This window comes from Pleurodeles waltl, chromosome 6 (assembly GCF_031143425.1).
Source record: "Pleurodeles waltl isolate 20211129_DDA chromosome 6, aPleWal1.hap1.20221129, whole genome shotgun sequence".
Lineage (NCBI taxonomy): Eukaryota > Metazoa > Chordata > Amphibia > Caudata > Salamandridae > Pleurodeles > Pleurodeles waltl.
Genome location: NC_090445.1, coordinates 99,012,863 through 99,039,742, shown reverse-complemented (window position 1 = coordinate 99,039,742; position 26,880 = coordinate 99,012,863). Strand labels below are relative to the sequence as shown.

At 43.0% G+C, this 26,880-nt stretch overlaps 1 protein-coding gene across 1 annotated transcript in view; it reads left to right on the top strand.

Moving 5' to 3' along the window:
* The window catches only part of ERBB2 (erb-b2 receptor tyrosine kinase 2), a 245,972-nt gene that overhangs the window by 3,520 nt on the left and 215,572 nt on the right, over positions 1–26,880 (top strand). The window lies entirely within an intron of this gene.

The following is a 26,880-nucleotide window of genomic DNA, read 5'->3' as shown; positions in this document are numbered from 1 at the left end:
GTGGAATATTTATCATTTGTGCATCACCAAGAATAGTGTCTTGATTTATTTTAATCCTATTATTGCTACCTTTGTTTCCATTACACCTCAAAATTTCCCCAAAATGTGCTTCATTTTTGCTTTTCAGTTGCTGAATGTGCACAGTTCATCTACAGGTATTTACATTTTTGTGTGTGTTACTAAGCATGATATCATACAGCCTTTCCTTTCACTGTCTATGTCCCGCAGCAAGACTATCAGTTAATTCACATCACTTTTCTTTCTCTGACTGCAGTTAGGACAGCACAATGAAGCACATTTTTTTGTGATTCTAGGTGATAGAAACAAATATTATAGTAGGATCTCAAGAAATCAACACACTTCACTTGGTGATGCACAAATATAAATTAAAATCGCCAATTTCATGTCCATGAAAGCTAGGTAGCTTGCAAAAATGTGTTCTAATAAATAGTGGATTGTGGTTCTAAATGTTTGGGACAGACTTTATACTAAACCATGGGTACTCACAAACATTTACCCAGGGGACAAAAAGTTTTGTTGGTGGTGTACGAAGGGACGCACTGGTGACACCAGGTGGTGTGCGTGTGTGGGTGACTGGTGGGAGGAGTGGGGAAAATAGGTGGTTGTAGTGGAAGTGAAGCAGGTACATCTAGTGGCTGAATTGAATTGAATAACGTGGAACCAAAAAGCCTGGAATCAGTCCTGACTTGATCAAATTGTGTGACCCTAGGCAATTGTTTTATTTCACTTTCTCTCCTTTTTCTTCATTATCACATACAAAAGGACCTCAACATACATGACTTCAGGATGCACGCTGTACAAAAATATCTCCTGTGTTTGATTTAATAAGCTATAATGTTCATCTATAATAGCAAGCCAGCTCACCCAAAGGGTGCATATAACATCTGGGTTGCCTTTTTGTTCACCTTTGGCATTGTTGTCAGGGTGGGGAGAGCATTCATGTTTCTAAAGTCATGTTTGAAAACTATAACTTTCAAAAAAATACTTCTAATTGAACTGATATAATCCAATGAGCTAAGGTTCTAACTGCAAATGAATCACACTTGTTGAATTTTAAAAACATTATCATATTTTCACGCACATGCTGCAAGATGTCTTTATAAATGAAGGTGTTGCTAAAGTTAAATAGTACAGGACACCCTTGATACTTATTTTCTTAAACTGCAAATAACCTTTAAATAAATGTTTGTCCCTTTATCTCACATATTTGTAAAGTTAGTGCTGAGTCGAGTTAACAACAGCCCAGTGCTTCTGTTGACTAGGGGGCCGTACTTTGAGTATCACTAATCCATAGTTCTTAACATACAGATTTGATTACACACTAAGATTTACTTATTAAATAATGTGTGTAGATCTTTTTTCAGTTGTAAGATTATTTTATGAAATTTACATATTTATTTTTTATTTTGCTATCAGATTACTCTACAATTTAGGATACAGATAGCTAGCTCTTAGGATAACCTAAACAATGATATATATATATATATATATATATATATATATATATATATATATATATATATATATATATATATATATATATATATATATCTTTAGTTTATATTGACATATGAACAGTAAGATACTGTTATCTATGCAATCTATGATAGTGATTACATATTAGTTGATAGGACTTAAGCTGTCGATTTAAGATCGTTATTAAGTGTCTATATTTTCCTATAGGGTTTAGGTTGATTCTGCAGGTTGTAGATATGTATTTGTAGCCTAGAATAACCAATAGGATTTTGGGCATTGATCTATTTACACTGAATGATATGGGGGGTATCCCTTGAAGGATTCTGGGTCATGAGTAGAAGACCTGTGAGTGAGGCCGCCAAATTCGAAAGCATCTATGTATCTGCACTTTACAATTGGCATTAAAATTAATATGAATTTGTAAAGATTCCTCCCTTTGCTTGGATGTACTTGATGCTGTATCGGACAGTACTGTACAACACTGGACCTTGATATGCCCATGGCATGCAGCACGAAACAGCACAAAGTACAGTGTCATGAAATGATTCAGAGGGTCTCTTAATCTGACCTACTCAGATATGTTGAAATCACTGATTTTAACATTTTGTGTCAGAGAAAAGTACATATAGTGGCACAGAACTTTACATTTTGTGGCAGTGATTCTTAAAGTAAGCTTCCAAACCTTAAAGATCCCAGAAATGCTATTTGGTTCACACTTGCTTATCAGAATATATTGCTAAATCAAAACCATGATGATTGCAGGGTCTGTGGTCTTGACAAGCTGAGCTCAGGCTCCTAGATATGACACAAACACCTACACCTGCAAAAGGGAGACTCTCCACAAGTAAAGAGCAGCTTCGTAAATTAGGCCCCAACTAAAAGGCAGCCTTCGAAGAGCAAATAGAAAAAATTGCTAAACAAAACAAACGGGATAATCCCGTTTTCCCTGAAGTCAGAAGTCTCACACAGGATATTATTCACAGTAGGGGAATCTGATTTCCAAACCAAAAATCATGGCATTTGACAGACATAGAAGTAAGACTATAGGTTGGCGGCAATAATTGCCACATAACGATTATAATAGAAAGAAACACCAAATAAAAAAGATCTACAATGATGCAACACATAGACATAAAAGAGTGCTTACATAAAAGAAAGAAAATAATGCACGTTTCAGGGATGCATGTTTTGCTAAATGTTCCCTCAAACTAGATCGCGGGAAAAATTATCTTCCAAGATTAATTATGAGAACTCTGTTCTAGGAAGCTCACTCTGTTGAGTTTTCAATACTGATGGGGTCATATATTTTGAAATTTGGGAAGCACGTGTCCTTGCAGGTATCCTGCTTTAGAATGTTCCTAGAGCCCAAACAGTGCGCCTCCATCCGGTGCCTGTGGACAGCAGGCTTATCCACATGTTTAGGGTGACAGGCCATGACCATCTGTGAAACATGAGTAGTAACCAATCACATCATGAGATGGATCTGAAACAGTGAAAAAGAGTTTCAACTTCGGAGACACTTTTCGTAACTAAAATATTTTGTGTGCAGAACCGTTCTAGACCACCTAAGGGATAGGTGTCATGACCCAGTTGAAAGCCATGTGGGAGGAGAGAATTCTGATGCTAATCCACCACTCTCCACCATGTAACATTAGTATGTGGAGGACTAGGAATTGCCAATCTGCTGTTTGTACTAGGAAAAAAATGGGGTTTGAAAATAAGAGAGAAAAATACCCGGGAGTAGATATCACATCTCTCAGGAGTTTTAGATGATTCAGCATGGCATGCTTTGTCTGGTCTCTGGGAGGTCTTTAACAGGACTGCAGACACCACTGAGACAAAAAGTCTGGCTAATGCTTTGTATGCAAAAACTTAGGAAGTTCTCTGTTACCTTCCCTGAGCTTGGGAGCACAAGGAGATACTGAGAAGTTGTGGTCATTTCCAGCATCCCACAGAAAGTAAAACAAAGCGAAAAATGAGGGGAAAAGGTAGAACACAACAAAGGTGCAGAGAAATGCCAAAATGGTGATTGAACTAAGTGAGTTGGAACCATACAGCTAAGCAGTTACAAGACAACTCTTTCTGCCACCCAGCTGTGTAAATTACTTAGCATGTGCTTTTGCTGCAGTCTGATTGGGTGACCTGCTTTGTCTGACCCAGAAGTCCCGCCTCCTGTCCTCAGACCCAGTTTCCTATGAACCATTCTCCACAGTCTCCACGCTCGTAGTATTCTCTTTCCACCCTTCTCACCATTGTGTTAGCAAACCTAGCCTGAGCCATGATAATATGTGGGTGTAGGTCATTAACGTCCAGAACTATTTATGTCCTTCTTACTTGTCATCAGAATCAAATTAAGGTGCCACAAGCATTCGACGTTGCTAGGCAGTAGCAAAGAGCCAGGTGGAACAGTAGGCAACGTTGGCATTGTAACTGGCAAAATATGAGTATTATAGCTGGTGTGGCAATAGAAAGAGGACAACAGACAATAGAAAATAGCAATAGAAGGATGGCGTCTTTATAAGCAAATGGTATGTGTGATGAATGTCAAATTCACGTTAACTAGTAAAATTCCACCCAGTCTTTCCATTTCTTGACTTTTATTAAACCAACATCAGAAAATAATAAACTGATAATGTTATGCATTACATTCAACCCCTACATAGCAGATATTTACGTGAAAGACACAAATATAATTTACAAAGTTGTTGATGTCATAAATTTAGCCAGTGAAGGCCATACCACTGTAAAGCTTTCAGGCTTTCTCTTTTGTCTATATATTTTTTTGTAAATAGAAACGTGTAATGAGTTTAGAATGCCACTAGTGTTTAACTAATCTCTCGTTATTATTAGCTGGTCTCTGCCAATTGCCACTAACAGCAATGACTAATCCCCTCAAGTACTAGCCACAATCAAGTCATTCTTGCATTAGAATATAAATCACTCAGTTACAAAATTGTTTTTGGATCGTTATGTCAGAATGTAACAAAGAAGTACCATTACAAAATCTCTACTACCGGGTAGGATGTTGCCAGGATATGATTCAAATTAGCGTCTTTTCACAACATTACATACTCTTAAAAGTGTACTTAGAGTTACATTGTAATTCTCAGTGTTCCACTGCGAGGTCTATTTTATTCCTGGCTTCACTATATCAGCCTCAACCTGCCATCTGGCCTCTGAGTCACTTTACTGAAATAACTTCTTCCTTACAATCAATGACAATTGCTTCTTCTTCAGATAATTTTACATGACGGATATATCCCCCACCCCCCTTCCATCATGCACCCTCGAACCCAGTGCATGTCCCAGCCCACCTTTAACAATGGGACTCAGTGGCTGCCGGTCTAGAGTACTGCTGTGGCAGCTATACGTATCTCCAGGCCCTGCAGGACAGCTATGTTTGTCAAATGAATGAACAGATTAGTGAGTGTGCCTTGTTGGAAATCTGGTCAGGATATAAATCAGCATAGGTACAACCAAGTGCAAAGGTCTTGCGAGAATGTCAATGGTTAAATCCATTTTACCAAACAATTATAAGGGTAGCTTTCCTCCTTTGAATTGGATTTGCCATTTCTTCAGTCGGTCTTTCACAGCTCACATGTAAAGACGTGTGGCTCGGAAGGAAATTGTCCAGTACATTAATTTGTTAGTTCAGCAAGGCCATCGCTTTGAAGGATATAAACTAATTGTCTAGAACTGGTCTATATTTAGCTGTGCACAGAAGGGTTTCCATAAACAAGATTTAAGAGGTTGTAAAAACAGACTCTAATCCATGTACGAAGTGTTGACAAATGACCCATATAACTGAACTGCTGTAGTTCAAGAGCCCGAAAAGTATTAAATTAACTTACGAGGTCAGCTGTCTTTTGGATCACAGGTAGTTGAGGCACGAGTGGTTTAGTTAGAATATGTTGTGGGCTTGAAGACACCATAAATGTAAGACGTAATCCTGCAGTTATGGTCGATTACCTCTATATTTTTGGATTTCAAGGTCATAGTTTCCACAGCTAGGATGCCTACCTATTTCCACGACATTACAGGACGTTGTTTCCAGCTCTGAACTTTTCACTCACAGGTCACTGGCATAAGGTGTGTTAGTTCAGTTGAAGTAAAACAAGACTACAACACCCAGAATGCATTGGGCTCTCATGCAACCATCAAGGTCTGGCATATCGTTCCCAGTGACCCTGAGGGAGTGATCTACCCAGCCTACAACTCATTTAATTTCTTTCCACAACATATATTTGCAAGACAATTTTAGAATCTTACTCACACGCAGGAGTCACATTCCACTATTTTCATCAGTCCGCTGTCAAAATATGAGCTGCAGTGATACCTAACAAAGCGAAAGGAGCTATTTGCGAAACAACACTCTTTTGTTTTTGGTGCAAAGGGTGAGCTTTCAAAACGGTTCACTACATTAAACATCTTAAAATGTCCAGACTGGATAAAAAGACTCTTCTGCACTGGTAATAATAATTACAAACAATTTCGATAGAAGCACGATCAGAAAATAACAATTCCCCCTACATCTCATTTGCATGAGGCAAGTGCTGGGTTAGAGTGAATTGTAAAATATAATGTAGCAAATCACAGTGCCCGACGACAATGGTCAGTATGGATATGGATTTTTAGAAAACAAAATATTTTAGGATCTCATTTTATGTAATTATGCTCCTCCGTGAATGTTATTGTTAGGCAACAGAGAGGTCACAGATAGCTAGCAAGTCTTTTTTTAAATCTTATAATTAACCTGCAAGGTTGTCATCTTTTGTTGGCGACAGGCAACACGAGTACCTCCCTTGGCTGTGTTTGCAAAAATGCTACTTCAACATTTTAAGTGTTTTATTCCCTGTGAGCTGTAACTCACATGATGACTCCAATGGCTGGTGCTATTGTAAAAACTATGTTTTAGGGAACTGAGGGGATTAAAGGGTACAAGGAAACACTTTATATGGGACTACTTTCATAACAGCAAAGTCAGAGTACTTTTGTCATGTGTTAAGTGCAAAACGTTCAAGGCATTGAATAAGAATGTTGTCTACATAGATCATATAGTAGTCACTAATGACCCTGAGATATTGTTGACAAATACCAGGGGAGCTCTAGGTTTGTTGCATAGTCAAAAAGGATTACAAACTTTAAGAAAATAATTGATTACTAGATCACTGCACACTGCTGCTGCATCTTTCGGAATATTATTTCTGGAAACTTGTTCGAAACAGAACAAAGACTACACTGGGAGCAACTTCTACTCATCTTCAGTGGAGCTGTTGACATTCCTGGATTGAAAAGTAGCCATTTGCATGAAGGTTATTTTTTATTCAAATCATTTTGTTGTGTTTAAAAACTTACATTTAAGAGATAAAGAAAATAAATATAAAGGATGCAGTGGGATCAAATGTAGGCACAGCAAGAGAGTTGAAGAGACTTTGTGCTAGAACAGAGATGAGGGTCTGTTATTCATTTGATGCAGGGGTGTGGAATTCCAATGGCCCGACGCCCAGGACATATTGTTTGGACAACAAGTTTTCATGTTTAATTTATCTTTGGGACAAGTAGGCCCAACCTGCTGCACCACAACCTTTTGGTCGCAAGTTTACAGGGAGGAAAACTGTTTGTCATTGAGGTAATATTTGTGTCCATATGTTAATGCTGTTGGAACTTTTATTTATGGGTCATTAATGCAAAGCCTTTATTATTAGGGTGAGCGCTCTAAACGTTGATGCTACAAATAACGCTCTAGAAATGCTATCGGATTAGATGCAAATGTTTGCAGAACCCTGTAAGCAAGATTGATGATTTTTTGCTTTCAAAATAAAAGGTGCAGAAAAAACGCAAGTAGGAAAAAAACGTTTTGCTAAATTACTGTGAACTTTTAGGTACTATTTCTTTGAAGCATCATTTAGTAAAATGTGTGGATACATGCTAGTATTTCCAAAAAATATTCATAAAGGAAAACCAGCGCTTCCACTTTGAACAAGATTATGCACTTTATTGTTGTGAGAGCTGCCATGCCCTCACTATTGTAACAAACATTGGTAAAAAGCAAAAAAAAGGTTTTTGGTCTCAAAATGCACAGTAGTTTCTGGCACTGAACAAAACTACTTGGTGTGCCAATACGCTCCTTGTTGAAGTGCAGAATGCTATCACTCACAGTAAAGCCAGCCAGTAGATAAATAGAATTTTATTAAGAACAAAATATCTTGGTTAACGCTAGACCTAATTAGGGGCCCGATTCTTAAAGAATGTCACAAAAGTGCACCCATGGTATGAGTCATGAATTCACAAGAATTTACAGACGTGGACCAGGAAATCAAACTCCTAGAACATATCTGTGAACTGTATTTTAGCACAAGCAAATATTAATGTGTAGATTTGCTCATGCGAAAATCTACTGAGTATTTACAAGTTCACTTTCCCTCCAGCCACTTGTTTCCCAACCCTGGAAGAACTTCTTCTTCTGTGCTTGTCAGAGGGAAATTTAAATTTCCAATCTTTCTTGGTATTAAAAAAGATTAGAGAAGAGCTGGTGAAAATCCTTAAAACATGGTTTGCATTGACTCAAAGGCATTCCAGCCCTGGAACTATTGCTCACTGCTTCCTCCAGCCCCAGTATGTAAATCTGCGGCAAGGCGGCAAATTAAGGAAATTGTTATAGTAGGGTTTGAAATTGCTAGTATTAAAGCCCTAATAAAGTAGTAGCCCTGGCATAATCAGAGAGGCTATTTTCAGAGCTCTTACATAATGAGATTGCTGCCATAATTTGTCGCCGCATAACATGGCACCAAAGGGACACGTAGATTTCTACAGGACAAGTAGATTTAAGAAGCAACCGGTCCCATGGGCAATTAGATATTTTATTAAATTCCACATCTCTGTGGTGGGTTGCAGCTAGTATATTTAGTAACATTTGTCAAGATTGCAAAGGGCTCTAATGTAACCTGAAGAATGTAAAAAACTGAAGTAACGACCACCAGATAAATTGTCGGTTAAAAGGGCAAATGAGATGGTAATTTTGGATAAGGGTATATTGCAGGTTTTGAACATTATTCTTGGAGGCTATCTGTATGAGCTGATAGAAATTATTTGTGGTTACTTTAAGAAATGTGTATCTACTTTGTTGGTTTGTATTTGACATATGTTCCTGGTGATTTCATTGTTTGCAGGGATTTTTAAAGGCAACCCCTATGTGGTCGTGTGGATCCTACAAAAGTCCTTGTTATCCAATAACGTATTATCACATTTCTGCTTGTAATTGAGCACTGCCTACCGTACATGAACAGATCATTTATTCGCTTTTTTCTCCAATAACAGAGTATGTTCTTGTTTGCTATAGTGTTATTGCTACTATTACTTTTATTATTACTAGCTTTAAGTAATTTTATTGTTTACCATAAAAATTGAAGAAGATGTATTGTTGGTAGAACTGAGTCAGATGTCTTTTGAGAAATCTTTGTTCCCAATGGATCCTATTAGCCCATTGATAGAAAGCTGATTGATATACATTTTTTTGTGTCTCCCATACTTCTGTCCTAAAGAGTCCAAGGTTACAAACATAGGGACATAGAGGTCTCCCAGTATCAACAAGTAGGGGTTGGCAGGAGAACCTTCTTTCTGGCTTTCATAGGACCCTGTGAAGGATCATGAATGCTGTCTGGTCCAAAAGGGTTATAATTTTCGATTGTAATGGGGCTAACCATATATTGGAACACATTTTATTTGATATTGGTGGTATACCATGATTTTTAAAGAACTCATCCATTCGTGAGTCAGTATTTTAATTTTAAGTGTGGCTCATTATTAAAGATGGCTACATAATCTTGACAAAATGTTGGCCAACTAAACCATAACCGTAAACTAAACCAAACCATAAAATAAAATAAACATACCTGCATAAAGAACACAGTCTGAGGAACTAAGATTCAGATACAGCAAATATTATAAAATCATTGTTTGAAGGCATAAAAACAGAATAATCTTGGGACCATACAACAAATGTTCCTATCTGCAGTAGATGATCAGGCCTTTGCAAATTTAGAACAATACTTTACATTCAGAAGTACTGAGAGTCTCTCAGTGAGATTTTCAAGACCTTGTCAACAATATAAGCACCATAACGATTATCTCTTTTTAACAGATTTAACAACAGAGGTGAAATGTAAACTATATACTAATCTCTCTATTGAACCTGTATGACAACATTAGCTCGAACTTTTGATGGAACAACAAAAACCCCAAATAAGTAGCAATGACCTCCAGCAACCCAAATCTGAATGAGGCATAAGATTCCCAATCTTCAGGTTATATACAAAAGCATTCATAAGGAGACGGTCAATGTATTGTTTCCATTCGATATTAAAAAATGTTCACAAAGAGTGTCAGTGTACCATAAGAACAACCAGGGAAAGGTTCACCCTCTGTGCACTCCAGTGGAAGCACTTCTCTTAGCAGCATGTTTCACATTATGAGTGCTACCTAAAGTGGTAAAATGCCAACTTTGCCAAAATATGAGAAGCTGGTTATGTATTTCAGTTTGGCATTTATTGTGTGGCAGTGCTGTAACACAGGCACCATGTAGCTGAGGATGTGAAGAAGGCATCTGGCAAAAAATTGTCTGTACTATGTGCCTTCCTCTGTGTTCTCTGGCTGATTTAGTGGGCGGCAGACAGGGGGTTTGCCGATTTCAGGGTAGCTGCTAGCTCCAAAATCGGGAAGACAATTTAGTGCATATGATCCATGAAGCAAATTTAGGACTTCTTTCCAGCAATATTTCAGCTGGTGATGCCTCTGCGAGGGACCGCTGTGAAACCGTGGCAGTATCACAGTCAAATGTGTACAAAGGTTCCATGATGCACTGGGAGAAACCTACCAGCATCACAGGGAAATTTTGTATGTGGGTCCTGGAAAAAATCATCCATTCGGGGGTCCGTTTCCAAGACCCACTTAGGTCCAGGAGGGAGTAGGAGCAGCAGGAAAGGGGACCCCATAGGCAGATCACACAGATGGTCGGAAATGTCCAGCCTCTCTGGCTATTCCTTCCATTGCAGCGGAAGCCTCCGTCGGCTTGCCGGGTGGTATCTTAATGCAGGGGAGTATCGAGCAGTAGTACAGGAGGTGCAGTGGCACCAGGGCCCAGGGGTGTGAAGGGCCTATTGCATCCCAAATTAGTGGCCAAAGCATTGCATTAGTGGGGAGATGCCATGCTGCATTGGGGTAGAAGGTACCTTAGGTGCGACACCGCTTCGATGCCCCCTCTTTATTTTTAAAGCCCCACTGGTTTATTTAAATGTGCCTGCAAATAACTAAAGAACACTGAATGCTATTACTAGCAACAGTCTGAGAGACCAAAGAAGACCGGCATTGACTTTGATGCAATCTTGCCTGCCAGGCTGCTGGACTATTAGACCGCCGGATTGATGCGAGTAGCGCAAGAACTAGCAAGACTTGGCGTGGCTGATGGGTTAAATGTTCTGTAATGTCTCCAATTTTTGTCTACTAGTGCAGTTAGCTTGCATGCTTCTCTCATGCAGACATGAAGGGCTTTAAGAGACTGAGGAATACCAAGCTGGCTAGCATGACCCCGGGGCCCTTGGGCCTGGGTGATTCTACGACTAGACATCACTATCAGTATTGCTGGTGGCATTGCCACCAATGCTGTTACTACTACAACTCTTTCAGCACTTCCACCTTGATGTCTACCACTATTTCTGGGCCAACTCAGGCACTTGGCTGTGGTTCAATCATAAGTGTCGGTTCAGTGATGGTACTATGAGCGTCTGTGGCCCTCGCCCCGTGCTCCTGTCCCTGTCCCAGGGCATTTAATTCAAAGAACTATGGATCTCGCTGTAAGCCGGGTACCGAGCCAATTGTTAGTCCTTTTCCCCAGGTCATCTAAAGTGATCTACTAGGGGCTTTCAATTAATTCAAACCAGACCTGATTCCCACCTATGAATAAGGTTACTACTTAGCATACTGAGAAATTTTGAGGGACTGAAAGAAATCACCTCAACTGACAATACTTTAGTAGGATTCAACGCATCCACAGATTCGCAATCGGAAGTCCACTGGGATCTACTGGAAGGTGATGGAGCTCTGTAGAGTATTGGGGCACAAAGGGAGAAGCTGGGATGTCTGGGAATTAATATATCATAGAGGTCACTAGCGACCCTTTATTTTCGTATTTGTAGTAATTCACCTTCTTGTCGCGATCAACAAGCCTTCTAGGCCAAAATAACACTTATGTCAACAACAATCACAGAAGGCTAACATTGGAGAAGGTTGACTAAGCAGTAGCCTACCCAAATAACCAATATTGTACTCACTAGATTTCCAAAACTACAGCTGCATAATTCTATAGAGTTACACTCCATAGTAGTTGAGCGCATAATGCCTTTCTAACTAAACTTGCCACCTCACATAGGGCTAATCATCCAGACGTAAATCACTGGCTTGATAAGGAGTGGACATGTTCTCAGCTACAAGATGGTATAACAGCAAATAAAACATATTGCAAATAACTGTGCAACAGAAAGAAGAAAGCATTGGAATATAGTAAGTGGGAGGGTCTTTTTGTGCCGTAAGCACCAGAGTTCAACATTGTTTGGCATATCACTGCAAATGGTAATAGACAAAATATATTAATGCCAGTAATATGTATAACTGAAGATTGCTGGTATGCATGCCTTGCATCTCTGCGCTCTGCTCCGCGAGTCCATCATTGGCTATCATTGCCGGATGGTGAATTGATGCAGATTCAACCATTTTCCTTCAAAGAAATGTTACAAGCAATTAATAGGGAAAAGTAAGGAAAGGCCCTCAGCGTTGATTAAATATCAGCCAACCTGTGTAGTTCTGAATCCATCGCATAAGGAAGACACCTAACATGGGTGAGTAATGCTACTCTAAAAGGAGCACCCGCTCCGCCAACCTTGCTAGGATCAGAAGTAGTGCCTGTATACAAGAAGGATGGCAGAAGTGATCCAGCTATCGCCTGATAAGCCTGATAGGTAATATCCAGATGATATTTATGTGCACTGCCCTTCAGGTTGAGATAATAAAATCATTTGACACACCTAATCAGGTTTTAGACAGAAAATCAGCACACGTTTTCAATAGTTTAGTTGTATCTACTTTTATAAAGGTGTGCCGTGCTGAGGAAGAAACCACTTTGCAGTTCGCCTTCGATAATGTCCCCAAGTGTGTATTATGGAGCTCATTAAATGACGTGGGAATCCCACCTGATCTCTTGCATTTCCCTGCAAGGCTCAATTATGAGATTTTTGCTCCAGTGCCCTGAGGACCAACAGGAGAAACCACGATATCTTTCCCTGTTACTGCCAAGGCTTCTCATTGGCTCCCCTGCTGTTCTCCTTGTAGGTCAACCAGGTGTTAAAGTTAGTGCTTGTATGAGTGATTCATCGACTATAGGTGGGCATAAGATTGCAAACCTATTGCTTACTGATGATACTGAACAGATTCAGGACACCTGGCAGACTGCAGATACTTTCAAATTAATTTAACGAGTTGTGTTCCCAAACGGGCTTGGTTGCTAACACTACAGATATCAATTCATGTTGTTTAAACCACATAAAACCACATATCAAGAATAATTTTATGGTGGGTAACTCTCCCCTTGAGCTGGTGCAGGAATATATGTATTTGGACAGTGGGTAACACCTGATTTAAAATGGATGACACACATTACGGTCAAGGAACCTCCTTGCACAGTGAACAGGAGCAGCAGCATGCTTTACAAGAGAGAAGGGCGGATGTTTGACTTCTCCTGCCTTTGAAGTGTCCCAATTACAGTCAGAATGCAGCCTTTCTGGGAGCCACTCCAATTTCCAGGGTTTTTTCTGCATGCGCACTTTAATAAAAAAAAAAACTTAAAAGGGGCTTAGGACAAGCCCCTTACTTACCTGAATATACAAGGCTTAGCCCAACATCGCTCTGATTTACGTGCTTCCGGTTGTCCAGCAAGTCGTCTGCACGACGTCCTGCTTCACTTACTGTTGTGTACTTCATCTTCTTCCCCGTTCTGGCCATCTGGACCAAGTACTCCTTCTGTTCACTTCCCATTGGACACTGGCCAATGTCCTTCCTCTCTGGCTGCGACACTGAAGATACCTATTTCTTCTTTCTGCATGCCATCTTCTTTCTTCGTGACATCTTCCTTCTTTGCTTCTGTCGTCTCTGTAATCTTCCTTCTCTGCTGTCTTCTTTCTTCTTTACCACATGCCGTCTTCTTTCTTCGTTCTTCACTGGTGTCTTCTATCTTTGTTCTTCACTGGTGTCTTCTGTCTTCTTTCTTTGATGCTGTCTTCTGTCTTCTTCACTGCATGCTGTCTTCTTCACTGAATGCCTTCTTTTGTCTTTTCTTCACTGCCGTCTTTTTCCTTCTTTATTTGTTGCCGTCTTCCTCCTTCTTTACTGCATGCCGTCTTCTTTCTTCTTTACTGCAAGCCATCTTCTGTCTTCTTTATTCACTGCCGTCTTCTTTCCTCGTGGCGGTCTTCTTTCCCACATGCTGTCTTCCTTCTTCACTGCCGTCTTCTTTACCTCAAGCCATCTTCTTTCTTCACTGCTGTCTTCTTACTTCTTTACCGAATGCCGTCTTCTTTCTTTCTTCTTCACCACATGCCGTCTTCTGTCTTCTTTCTTTACTGCCGTCTACTTTCTTCTTCTTCACCGCATGCCGTCTTCTGTCTTCACTGCTTTCTTCTTTACTGCATACCTCTTCTTTCTTCACTGCTGTCTACTTTCTTCTTCACCACATGCAGTCGTCTTCTTTCTTCACTGCAGTCTACTTTCTTCTTCTTCACTGCATGCCGTCTTCTGCCTTCTTTCTTCACTGCTTTCTTCTTTCTTCTTTCCCACATGCCGTCTTCTGTCTTCTTTCTTCACTGCCATCTTCTTTCTTCTTCGTGGCATTCCGTCATGCCAATAGGTTTTGCCTTTGTTTCTTCTTTCTATCTAACTGGATTACAAATATTAGAAAATGTTATAATAGTGTTTGTTTAAATTTGATAAACTATTAAAGGTTTACCAAATTTAAAACAAACATTATTATAACATTTTTCTAAAATTTGAGAATCCAGTTAGGTACAAAGAAAAAAACAAAGGTGAAACCTACTGGCTTTGCCAATGCTTGCTAAAAACTATGCTACGCGAGAAAGGTTTTCTAAAACTCATGTTGGGGGTCACCCTCCAGATCCCAAACAGAACCCTTGTTTTTGAGCCCTGGGATACGGGTAGTTCCTCAGTTGCTAAGTTAAGAACACTTCTGCAGTAGATCAGAGTTTGGGGAGACCCAAGTTAGGTCAGTAAAAGGAGTCCCTCTGTGGTGGTTTTGCCTTCCTCGGTAGTCGAGCACATGGTTGCTTTAGAAATATCTGTGAACTGTGGTGGCAGCTGTATGGCGCACTGTGAGGGGCAGCACGGTCTGCAGGCGCTGTAGGGTATGCAGCGTAGAGGGGAACCTTGTGAGGTGAAGCTGACAGACGGCCCTGCTGGGCACCCTGGAGCTGCATTGATGGTTGGTTGTGAGAGAGCCTAGGAAAGCATGGTACTATGTGATGCACAGTACGTCAGCAGGCTACTATGTGAGGTGCACAGAGACTGCAGGGTACCACCTGAAACAAAGTAGTGACCACAGGGTGCCATATGAAGTGTGTTAGGGACTGCAGGGAGGTGTACTATGGGCTTCAGGTAAGGTGTAGTAAGCACAGCAGGATACCCTGTGGAGTGCAGTATGAAACGGAGTGCACCATGTGAGGTGCGGTAGGGGCTGCAGGATCCGTGTGAAGTATGGTAGGGGCTGCAGGATACCGTGTGAAGTATGGTAGAGGCTGCAGGGTGTCGTTTGGAGTATGGTGGGGTTGCAGGGTGCCGTACAAAGTATGTTGGGGGCTGCAGGGTACCACGTGAAGTAAAGGCTGCAGGATGCCATGTGAAGTATGGTGGGGCTGCAGGGTGCCGTGAGAAGTAGAGGCTGCAGGGTGCTGTGTGAAGTATGGTAGGGGCTGGAGGGTGCTGTGTGAAGTATGGTAGGGGCTGGAGGGTGCCGTGTGAAGTATGGTAGAGGCTGCAGGGTGCCGTGTGAAGTATGGTAGAGGCTGCAGGGTGCCGTGTGAAGTATGGTAGAGGCTACAAGGTGCTGGGTGAAGTATGGTAGGGGCTGCAGGGTGCCATGTGTGATGACTGCTGGGTGCCATGTGAAGTATGGTAGGGGCTGCATGGTTCCATGTGAAGTATGGTAGGGGGCGGAGGATACCACTTGAGGTGCAGTAAGCACTGAAGGGCCTGTCACAGAGTCACACTGAATGAGTGCATGGTGATGGCTGCCTGCCATGTGAAGTATGGTAGGGGCTGCATGGTTCCATGTGAAGTATGGTAGGGGGCGGAGGATACCACTTGAGGTGCAGTAAGCACTGAAGGGTACCCTGTGGAGTGCAGCTTGAGTGCAGTGTGATCTGCAGTGACCTATGTGAGGTGCAGTAGGAACCGAGAGTACCATATGAGGTGTGGTATGAACCGCAGTGTATGATGTGAAAGGAGGAAGGGACAGGAGGCTACCACATGAGGCGCTTTAGTGACATTTGGCCACAAGAGAGGTGCAATAGGCGTTGCGGGTGCCGTGTGAGCCATGGTAGTGACCGCCATGCACCATGTCAGCTGCGGTTGGGGCTGCCTCAGTCTTTGCCTAAGCCCTCTTCTCCCTCAGCCTGGAAGCACTGGGCAGCTGCTGACACTGGTGGCAACAGAGGGGCCTGTCACAGAGTCACACTGAATGAGTGCATGGTGATGGCTGCCTGCCTCTTTGTGACTGGCACACTCCTGAGGTCAAGGGGCTGCTGCAGGTAGGGGGTAGAGGAGTAAACATAATGGGAGATTCTAAAAACAGAACAGAGAGGCCCGGGCCCTCCTTTAGTCTGTCCTGTGCCTTGTGTTCTGAACCCCAGCTGTATTAATCCATATTTCATGCACACACACATAAATATATATATTCATATATATTACCTACTGACGGCTGTCAGTAAGCAGTTATAGTTAGAACCATGTTTCCATAGAAAAAGCATTTTTAGACTTTCCTATATCTTTGGCACAGTTTGACGAATCTTTGCGAAATTTTCAGAAAAAAAGGGTGCCGGTGATTCTTGTTGCGCATGGGAAGTTTCGGGGTGATCTGTCAACTGGGGGCCAAGAAAAAGGGGGGGTAAAAAAACATGCATTTTCCATGTTAATGCCCATAGGAGTTTTGAACACAACCACAGCCCAAACCGCTGGATGGAATTACACCAAATTTGGCAGAAAGGTAGGTTTAGGTATGCAGATTATGCTTTTGCATATTTGGTGTAGATCCATTCAGTAGTTTTTAGATATTAAAGGGTAATTAACTTGTATATCTAGGGCAGCGGCTCAATCTTGACGGTTTCACGATTATCACAGTGAATTCGCAAATGTGCACGCCAGAAGTAAAGCTGTGATTGGCTGGCCGCAACCTGACTAGAAATTGGCGGACAGCATTTTAGGTAATGGGACACAGTCCCAGAGGCCGAAAAATAAAATGAAAAGTTGAATAAGGGGTCAGGGTAGAGGTACCCTGACCCCAGAGCTGTGATGTATGGGTCTTTGAGGGTCAAATTATGACCTTAAAAAACAATGTATTCACAAATAAGTCACAACGCTCAGCATGGCTCCCGTGTAACGTTGTGACGAATTTGCGAATATCAGCGAAATTTTTTTTAAGGAAAAACATTCACAGACTCATTCTTACACTAATCATTGATTCATAGAAGCACTCAGACACTCATGCACCCATTCACAGACCCAGAGAGTCATACACTCATTTTCAGGCTCAGACAATGATGCACCCACTCACAGACCCACTCAGACCTTCACACACCCACTCACAGACCCAGACACTCACGCAACCATTCACCCACCCACTCACAGGCCACTCAGACACTGATGCACCCACTCACAGACCCACTCAGACACTGACACACCAACTCACAGATCCACTCAGACCGTCACTCATCCACTCACAGACCCACTAAAACCCTCACGCACCCACTCTCACACCTATTCTTACATCCAGAGAGATGGACCCTGCAGCCAACTCCTGCTGCACATGGCTGAGGGCCGTGCACGGTGCAGGGTTGGGTGGTTGCTGAGATTGGCTGCAGGCCCTGTGGCCAACCCCCACTGAACACGGCTGAAGGCTGTGCACGGCAGTGGTTGGATTAACGTAAAGTAATTAAAATTACTCTATGTTAAAACAAAAACATCGAAACTCACAGAAAAAAACAAAGGTTACAGGGACATTATAGTTAGGAAATAGAATTTTTTAAAAACTGAAATTCACTGAAAAAAATATAGGTTACAGGGACGTTATAGTTAGGTTCTGAGTTTACTCGTACAAAACCTTACAAATTCAGCAGTTATAATTAGAGTTATTTCAAGTAACTATAACTCGCGCCCTAAGGTAACTATAACTCGCACAAGCACTTTTTTCTGTGGAAGCACACAACTTCTGTCCCATCAAAAATGTACTCCTAGCTCCCAACATGTGGGCAGAGCAAAAGCACTGCTCTGGTGATGCTCACATAATTATGTGGTGACAGCTGCACTGTCAAGCCAGACCATAAAAGGGGTCAGTACTTTACTGCTGAAATGAAGAATTGAAAGGGAAGATAAAAATGCAAGGATCAAAACTACTACAGGGCCTTACTAAAGGCACACACCTGTGATCGATTTTCTGCTGCTTTGCCTGATACCATTCCACATCTTTGTTGCTGTATAAGATAGGATGCTCGATATGACATGATGAAGCATACAAAGTGTGGTAAATGTATTTTTAAAGCTTCATGACACTGACAGAAACATTTTCTGGGAAGTCCCTGCTTACCCATTACGTGTTAAACACCCAGGTTTTCAAATGTTCCCAAAGCGCTTCCGCACGAACATGTGTGGGCAAAGCGTACCGTACTTTGGCTTCTGAAAAGCACAAGGCCCTCGCTCTAGCAAGTCTGTGCCGTGACACTGCCTAGGGCTTCTAGCCGGTGAGAATACGCCCAGCTGGGGACATATCTTGGGAACATCGTTGACCGAGAGCCAGGAACCGTGTTTGAACATTACCCTTTCCTAAAGCGTGCGCTTCCGGTGGATTCCGGAAGTACAGTCATTTCCGTACCTCCATCGAAAACCTGCCTCGGTGTTCTGGGCCGGGTGTAAGCGCGTTTGTATGGGCACTGCACCACTGGTAGCCACTTGCATGCGCTGCTCACTGTGTGTATTTCGAGGTTTGGATTTAAGGGCAAGAAGATTTGATTCCTGAATAGGTAACTGGAGACAGCGCTCCCAAAATGATGTAATACCCTCTGAGCACTACACGTTTCGCCAAGCTCACAAAGCAAAATCAAAAAAGATATGAAAACCAACATTAAATTAAAAGGTAGCAACAAATATAAACATTTTAGAATTACAGAAATTAAAGTAAGCCATACATTTAACTCAAAAATGAATATTAACACATAACAAACACGAAAGAAAAAAGCAGTAAAAATATAGAACTCAGTCATAAAATAAAATCTATGTTTTTCTAATACACAGCGCCAACAAGTCAAGGAACCCAGAAAAGAGACCTGAGAAGAGAAGTTCTCCAGCGTGGAGAGAATAAGTAGCAATAAAGGAGCACACCTTAAAATGAAAAACTTTATCCACTGGAGATCGAATGCAGTCTCATAAAATGCACTTAGTGCCAGGTTAATCAAACAGCAGCAGGCTGATATATTGTTTTTCTGAGAGGGATCAATCAATCAGGATTTATAAAGTGCAGCTAACCACCCAATAGGGTATCCAGGCAGAGATGTTCACCGTTAAGACGGTTTCTGGCCAGGTGGGTGAGGAGCAAAGGTGGGTTCCTTGGAATGATGGAGGTGGCCTCTGGTAGGAGATGGGTGTGATTGATAGGTCTGAATCCTGTTGAGGGCGAGGCGGTGGGTGCTTAGGGGGGTAGGGTGGTTGTTTCTTGGGTGGGAGAGGAGGTGGTTCCATGTGTTGAAACCTCAGGTGGCTACTGAGGTCGTTCTCTGCGTGAGTCAGGCAGAGGGTCCACAATCATGCTGTAAGTGTGATGAAGAATGTGAGAGGGGAGCTATGAATGGTATATGGCTTAAGAGTTGTAACTAAGAACCCCCTGCAAGGGCTGTGGCTTGTGTACTTAAGGGCATGGTCTAATTAGGAATAGATTCATGTGCTTAACAAATTTATGAAGAACTTCTTACAGGACAAAGTAGAACCGAAATCAGCAGGTAACAAGATATGTATTTAGCAGTTCAAATACTAACATTTGCTGGGCAATATGCCAAAAACCACTTAAAAAGAAAATTATAAAGCCAAGCATTGCCTGCTTGGTATTGCTGTCTTTGGAGAGTCCAGTGTGCAAGGAATTAGTGGTTATTCAGATTGAATAAAGTAGGATGCCAGAGCCGGGGATACTAACGGTAAACAACAGTAACCACTGTGGATACTCCCCAGTAACTGCCTACCACCACAGGTAAAACTGACCCAGAGAAACAGTCTCGACCTCTCTGCCTGCCTTTAATCTTATATTTACATACAGTGGAGGTCCTTAAGGAAGGCTCAATTCACTTAGTAAGTTCTCTTTAAAAAACATTGTTTCCATCCATAACAGTACAGGGAGGTTGTTGGCGTGGGCAGGTAGACCTCACCGATGTCAGCAACAGGTGTGGTTCAGTACACTTGACTTTTAATACTGGCTTTACCAGAATAGTAGGTGATAAAATGTGGACAAGCCCCCCAACACAGTGGCATTTCCCTAGGACAGTCCTTTTCTTTTAGCCAACAAGGGACAGAGATAGAGGGCCCCATAGAGCTCAATTTTTGTTTTCCTTTTTGCTTTGGCAGAGCTCAGCCCTGGCAAGCCCAGGACCACTTAAAGCTCATGAGGGGCGCAGGGGTGGTTCCACGGGTGCAATCAGGCCATGTGCTAGCCCTGCCTGGATGCTGGGCTGCAGAAAGAGCGCATGCGCAGTCCTTCCCAGAGTATGGCTAAATTACATCCACATTCAGTGGCGGCTGGTGGCCTTTAAAAGTGGTGGGGCGTAATCCTTGGCTCAAATTCCAAACAGGTTTTTCTTGAAGGGTTCTCTCTCATGCTTTCTTGCACTAAGTGTATCACTCTGACTCAGTCTCACTTGGTCTCACTAATTCATGCCGTCTCACTCATCGTACTCTGGCCCACTCTGTCTCACTCATTCTCACTCATTCTGAATTACTCAGTCTTAATGTGACTCAGTCTCACACTCAGTTACACTCATTGTCATTCTCCCTCACTCGCTCACATTCATTCTCACACATATTGGTCCTGTCACTCATTCTCAATCACTCTGACTCATCCCTTCACTGACTCTGTTTTACTTTAACTCGCGCACAAAGTCCCATAGATATGCTCACAGTGCTGAGATTTCGGTATCTCTGATGGCTGGCGTAGGCACATTCATGCACCTGTGTCAGCAATCAAACAATGTCACTAGCTACTTCAGTGTGTTGATGGACCCTAAGCGGGTCTGCATTTTATTTTTATTATATCAAGAGTGAATAAATATTCACTCTTGAAACAATAAAAATGGACAGCAAAACAAGGAGGGTGTAAAGTAGCTGTGGAGCCCATAAAGGAGAGCTGCCACAGGTCCAGGGACACCTATCCAACCAACCAATCCATCTACTTCAATCATCCATCCTTTCATCCATCCTTTCATTCATCCATTCATTCAATCGTCCATCCTTTCGCTCATCCACCTACCTTTTTGTTCCATCTATCCATCCTTTCACTCCATCCATCATCCTCCCTTTGGCTTATCCATCTATTCACCCTTTCACTCAGCCATCCATCCTTACACCTATCCATCCACCCTTCATCCCATCCATCCATTCATACATCCCTCCATTTACCCTTTCACTCAGCCCAACAACCTTTCACTCCCTCATCCATCCATCTATCCATTGATCCTTTCATCCAGACATATATCTACCCTGCCTTCCACTCATCCATCCATTGTTTCACTCATCCATCTTTACATACATCCTTTCACTCATCCAGCCATACTTTAACTTCATCCTTCCAGCCACTCGTCCATTCATTTACCTTTCCACTCATCCATCCTTCCATACTTTTATTCATTCTACTATCCATCCATCCTTTCTCTCATCATACGTCAACCCATCCTTTGACTCCATCCGTCTGGCCATCCTCCCTTTCACTCATACACCCTACCTGCCTTTCACTCTTCCATTCTTATGTCCATCCTTGCACTCATTCATCCATGCATCTATCCATCCACCATTCCATCCATCCATCCTTCCTTTCACTCACTCACCCTTCCAAGTTAATTATGAGCCTTTGTCTGAGCTGCAGACAGAAGAGGTCCATTAAGAACCCCACCCCGCCTACACACTACCAGGTACCCCGGATCCCCCACAATGGGTAACTACGGAGAATCTCTTGCGGGGACAGCACACAGAGCTAGGAGGGATATACACTGATTATCCCCATTCGTCTAACCCTATCCTCATGACCACAAACGCAGCATGGCGCGGAGTACACCGCCTATTGGGCATACATCCCTTCCTACATGCCCAGGCCCCTATGGCAGGGAATAAATGTATAAAAATAGGAGGAAACATCCTTAAGTGGCCCCAATGGAGTACTGCTGGAATCCACAATATATCCCAAATAGGGGATGGCGATCGCCTTCGAACCTTTGACTCCCTACGGGAAGAATTCGGCATCCATAACAATCAAGAGTGGCGATATATACAGCTTAAGCACTGCATGCACAAGGCACTATGAACCCCCCCCCCCGTGGACGATCAAGACTTCACCCATTGTCACTTACCTGCAGACGTGGGGTCGACACAGAGGCGTCATGGCCGGCCTATACGCAGAGATAACGAATCACCTTTACTTGCAACCCCTCCTAGAGCAACTGCGCCTAAAATGGCAAGAACGACTAGAGATAGCCTACACTGAAGAAGAGTGGCCGGACATAATTGAGGCCCTTGATGGGGGGTCCGCGAGGCCCGCCTGAAATTCTGTCTATTCAAAATCCTTCAAGATTGGTACTGAACCCCCATGAAACTCTTCAAGGCAGGCCTGATGCCACATGCGAAGTGCTGGTAATGCGCAGACCTCCACTGTGACCTACTTCATATTCTATGCCACTGCCCAACGATACAACCCTTATGGGACGCAGTGCGCTACACGCTCGCGGACTCTATACTGATACCAGACCTGACACCGCCATCACTCATTTTTCTACATGACATGTGCCCTTATCCCTCCCTATCACGACCCCACAAACGGCTGCTCCATACGCCAATCGCCACAGCCAAAATCTGCATACTCCGACACTGGAGGTCTAGCATCGCCCCAACGCTAGCAGAATGGATGACAGCCATGTTCCAAACTGCCACTCATGAGCGCGTAATCTACAACCTACAGGACCAAGCGGCTCTATTCACGGAAATCTGGAGTCCCTTCCTGACAGGACCAGTAGGCAGCTGGTGGAGGGTCGGTGGACAGCAGTCGACACTCCAGGACTCCCTCCTACCTTCCCCCTCCCCGTCCTACTATCCCTTTCCTCTATTCCCCAGACCGTCTGTTTTGGAAAGCGCCCTCCATCCCGGTCGGTTCACCTACGCACCAGACGACTTACTCCCTTCCATCCCACCCGATCAGTTCATGAACACCTAATGCACTTAGAAAGATTTCGACCGCTTACACACTTAAACCTATGTCTATACAGATATCCCTCTGCTTACTTTCCCCCAGCATTATCCTTCCCCACGCACAGGAACCAATACCCCATATTAAAATTATCTAAACACACATACCATTTTATTCAAAACTACACGATAACCCACATCAGACAGGAAATAACCGGAACATTTACTTAATAATCTCAAAATACTGACTCTAGGGCCCCCCTACCTCATTCCATCTAATTCTCCCTTTCCCCCCCTTTTTCCACCCCACCTCTCTCTCCCCTACCTCCCTTTCCCATGATTACTCTTTCCCCCACCCTCTTTCCCTATCCACTCCCCATTCTTCTACCCATTACCCTATCACCTATTACTCAGAATATCCATCAGATTGTACACACCCATATCCTCATTGTGAAATTATTTGTTGTAAAGTAACGTTGAAAATATGTTTATGTATACTCTGTACCGTCCTATACTCTTCCTTAATAAAAACTTTAATTAAAAAAATAAAAAATAACCCCACCCCACTGTAGCTGCTAAAGGAAGGTAGGTGACTATGCTATAATGCAGGCAGAAGCTTAACTGCACTCTGACCTCTTAGTGCACTAGTACAGTTGGTGTCTGCAGCTGGTTAGGTTCCTCTCTTGGGCCTCTACAGCTGAGATAAGGAACACTCTGTCATGCTCAGGTCCATAACTTTTTTTTCAAAGTGAAACCAAATGCAGTACTGTTACTGCCAGGAGAGCAGCCCCCTGCACTCCTCCTACAGCCTGCCCTTCTGTGATGACCAAAAAATTGTCACCCGCTCCCTCCTTGTCCTCATAGGCCTGCCCCCTCCCAGCCATTGAAGTGAATGAAGCTTTACCACCTCTTCCCGGGGCCACTGTTTCCGCCCCAAAACAAACCAGATCACTTGCTTTCAAATTCAGCGCACCCTCTCTGATGAAGTCACTACTGTAGCTTGTGTCTGCAGTTGGCACTGGGCTGGCACTTGTGCAGTGGGACATCTGCAAATTTCACTGGAGTTCACCCAAGAGATTCAGCACTCTGGGAGCAGTAATTTATTTTCAGCTGCTCTGTGTTTATTCTCCTGTTCTTGCGTCTCCCTGGAGGGTGGGAGGGCAAGGACTCTATTTTCAAGTGTTTTTTTTTTTGTTTTGCTTTTACCTGTGGCTGAAGTGTGAGGGAAAAGCGTTAAACCTGAGAGGAGGCGCCAACAGGTCTTGCAGGTAGATCTGAGTGAAGTGAATGCATCACACAGGCCTGAAAGGAGTTGCATGCATCTGACAACGAAACTCGCAGACACAGGCCTTAAAGACTGTTGAAATTCTGGAAGTAAAGCCACCAAGCAGGCCTTTGAGACAGGAACTACTCAGGGGCATATAATGGCGACCCTTGTGGTGTAAGGGGCAAGAGGCAGAGATCGGTGGAGGAACCAACAGAGGAATGGGGGGCAAGACAAGAGACTGATTGAGGGGCAGAATGAGGATAGAAAAAGGCAAGGCAGTGCGACAGAGAGACCTACACTGGGATGAGACAGACAAGGCAAGAGGTAGAGTATAGCGAGACGGTGGGATGAGACAGAGAAGACAATGAAACCAACAGCAACAGAGTGAGACAGACAAAGCAGGCGAGGTTGGAGATTGTGAGCGGTGCATAGAAATACAGGGGGGTGGGACAGCAATTGAGAGACCGATGTGTCGAGACCGACAAGGGAAGAAGCAAAGAACAACAGAGAGACAGGCAGTGAGAACAGATGGACAAAGGCAAGAGAAATGGTGAGCAGTGGAGAGACAGGTACTTTGATTAGACAGGCATGAGACCGAGAGGGATGGATAGACAAATGGGTGAGATCAGCGCACAGTGACCGTGCAGGGCAGGTACGTCTGTGAGGACAGAAATAGGCAGAAAAGGGAGACAGCTGGGCCAAACTGCAAGAAATGCCAGGAAGCACAGATAAAGAGAGCGAGGCAGAGAGAGGGAGAGACAATGAGAAGATGCGTCTCAGCCACATAGGAGGATGACGGAAATAAGATAACGCCAAGAAAGACATTTCAACTGATGACTAAGTAGGTGTCATGAGAATGTGTCCTTGAACTAGGGTGACCAGGTTTCGAGGATCAAAAACTGTGACAGGTCAGGCATAAAAGAAGGACTAAAGACATTACTATCACTTTTGTATCTGGCCTGTACCCTTTTTTGCATATCTTTGTTAATGTGTGCCTATACATGTGTGTGTGTGTATGTATACACACACACACACACATATATATATACACATACACACTTTACAAGGCTACATATATAAAATTAGTTATGTCTTGGCCTCCCACCCTGCACCCCCAACCACCTCTCTGCTCCCCACTCCGTCTCTCTGCTGGGAGCAGACAGGGGACTGTGTTACCTGAGAGTAACAGATAAAATATTCTAATTATTTCATACTTTGTAGGTGTATTTAACCTATGCTTTCCTAGATGATCTGACCTTTGTCCCAAAAACCGGGACATTTATTTAATAATCTGACCTTTCTCCCAAAAACTGGGAAATTTATTTAGAATTAAGAGACAGTCCTCTAAAAACAGGGACTGACCGGGGAAATCCGGGACGTCTGTTCACCCCACCTTGGACAGTCCTGTCACGGGGACATTATAACGCTATGAGGCGCAAAGTGCTGGCGGAGTGCCTGCGCCTAGAGGGCTCTATCCCTGTCTGTTCATCTCCTACCACTGGTGCACACAACGGAACAAGGCCGTGCCTCGCACACTTTTACCGCAGAGCACGCGGGGAGCAGCTCTTTGCCACGTGACTAGACGTGCTTGACGTTGAAGAGGCTGCGTAGCGTGCATTCTTCTTACAAGGGGCATATTTTGTGACCAACACATTCGCTGCTGTGAGTCCCAGCCAGCGGAATTTCTGGCTGGAGGAGCTAAGGACTGCGAAGCTGATGCGGACTGCACCTTTCCATATCCTAGTTGCAGTCCTTAGATGGTCTCTAAACGTACCACGGCTGTTTCAGAAATATGCAGAGAATACATTCTAGTTTATTTGGTCCAGATCTTCTCTGCGCGGCGAAAATAACCTTTTATATAGCGCTTCATACCGCAATCTGCTGTTTCTAACCGCAGTAAATAATACGTGTTATTTCTGCCCAACTCACCGATCACCGATGGATGGATGACTAAGTCTACGTTGCTGGGACTAAAACTTGTCTTCTGCAGATCCTTGCAGATCAGCAGTGAGAGTGCCAAAGTCACATGCTGCCCGAGTGCATGCCCCTGTAAATATCAGTCGCTACTACTTTATTTTGTTTGATTTGTTTATTTATTTTGTCAATTTCTTTGATTGAGTTATTTTATACCCGCTCATAGAGAATGTTCTATTTGCAAATTATGGTTGTATTTTTTCTTTTTTGTTGTTGTTTGTAATGATTTTTATTAATCAAACAATAAATACTTACTTACAGTTGCTACTAATGTCCAGTTGAATAGTACATATTTTAAAGATCCCGGTGGGAAGTCGGTCTCTGGTATTGAGACAGTAGCACACATATTCTACGTCTGCCACATTACCCAACGAGACCTTATTTGTGTG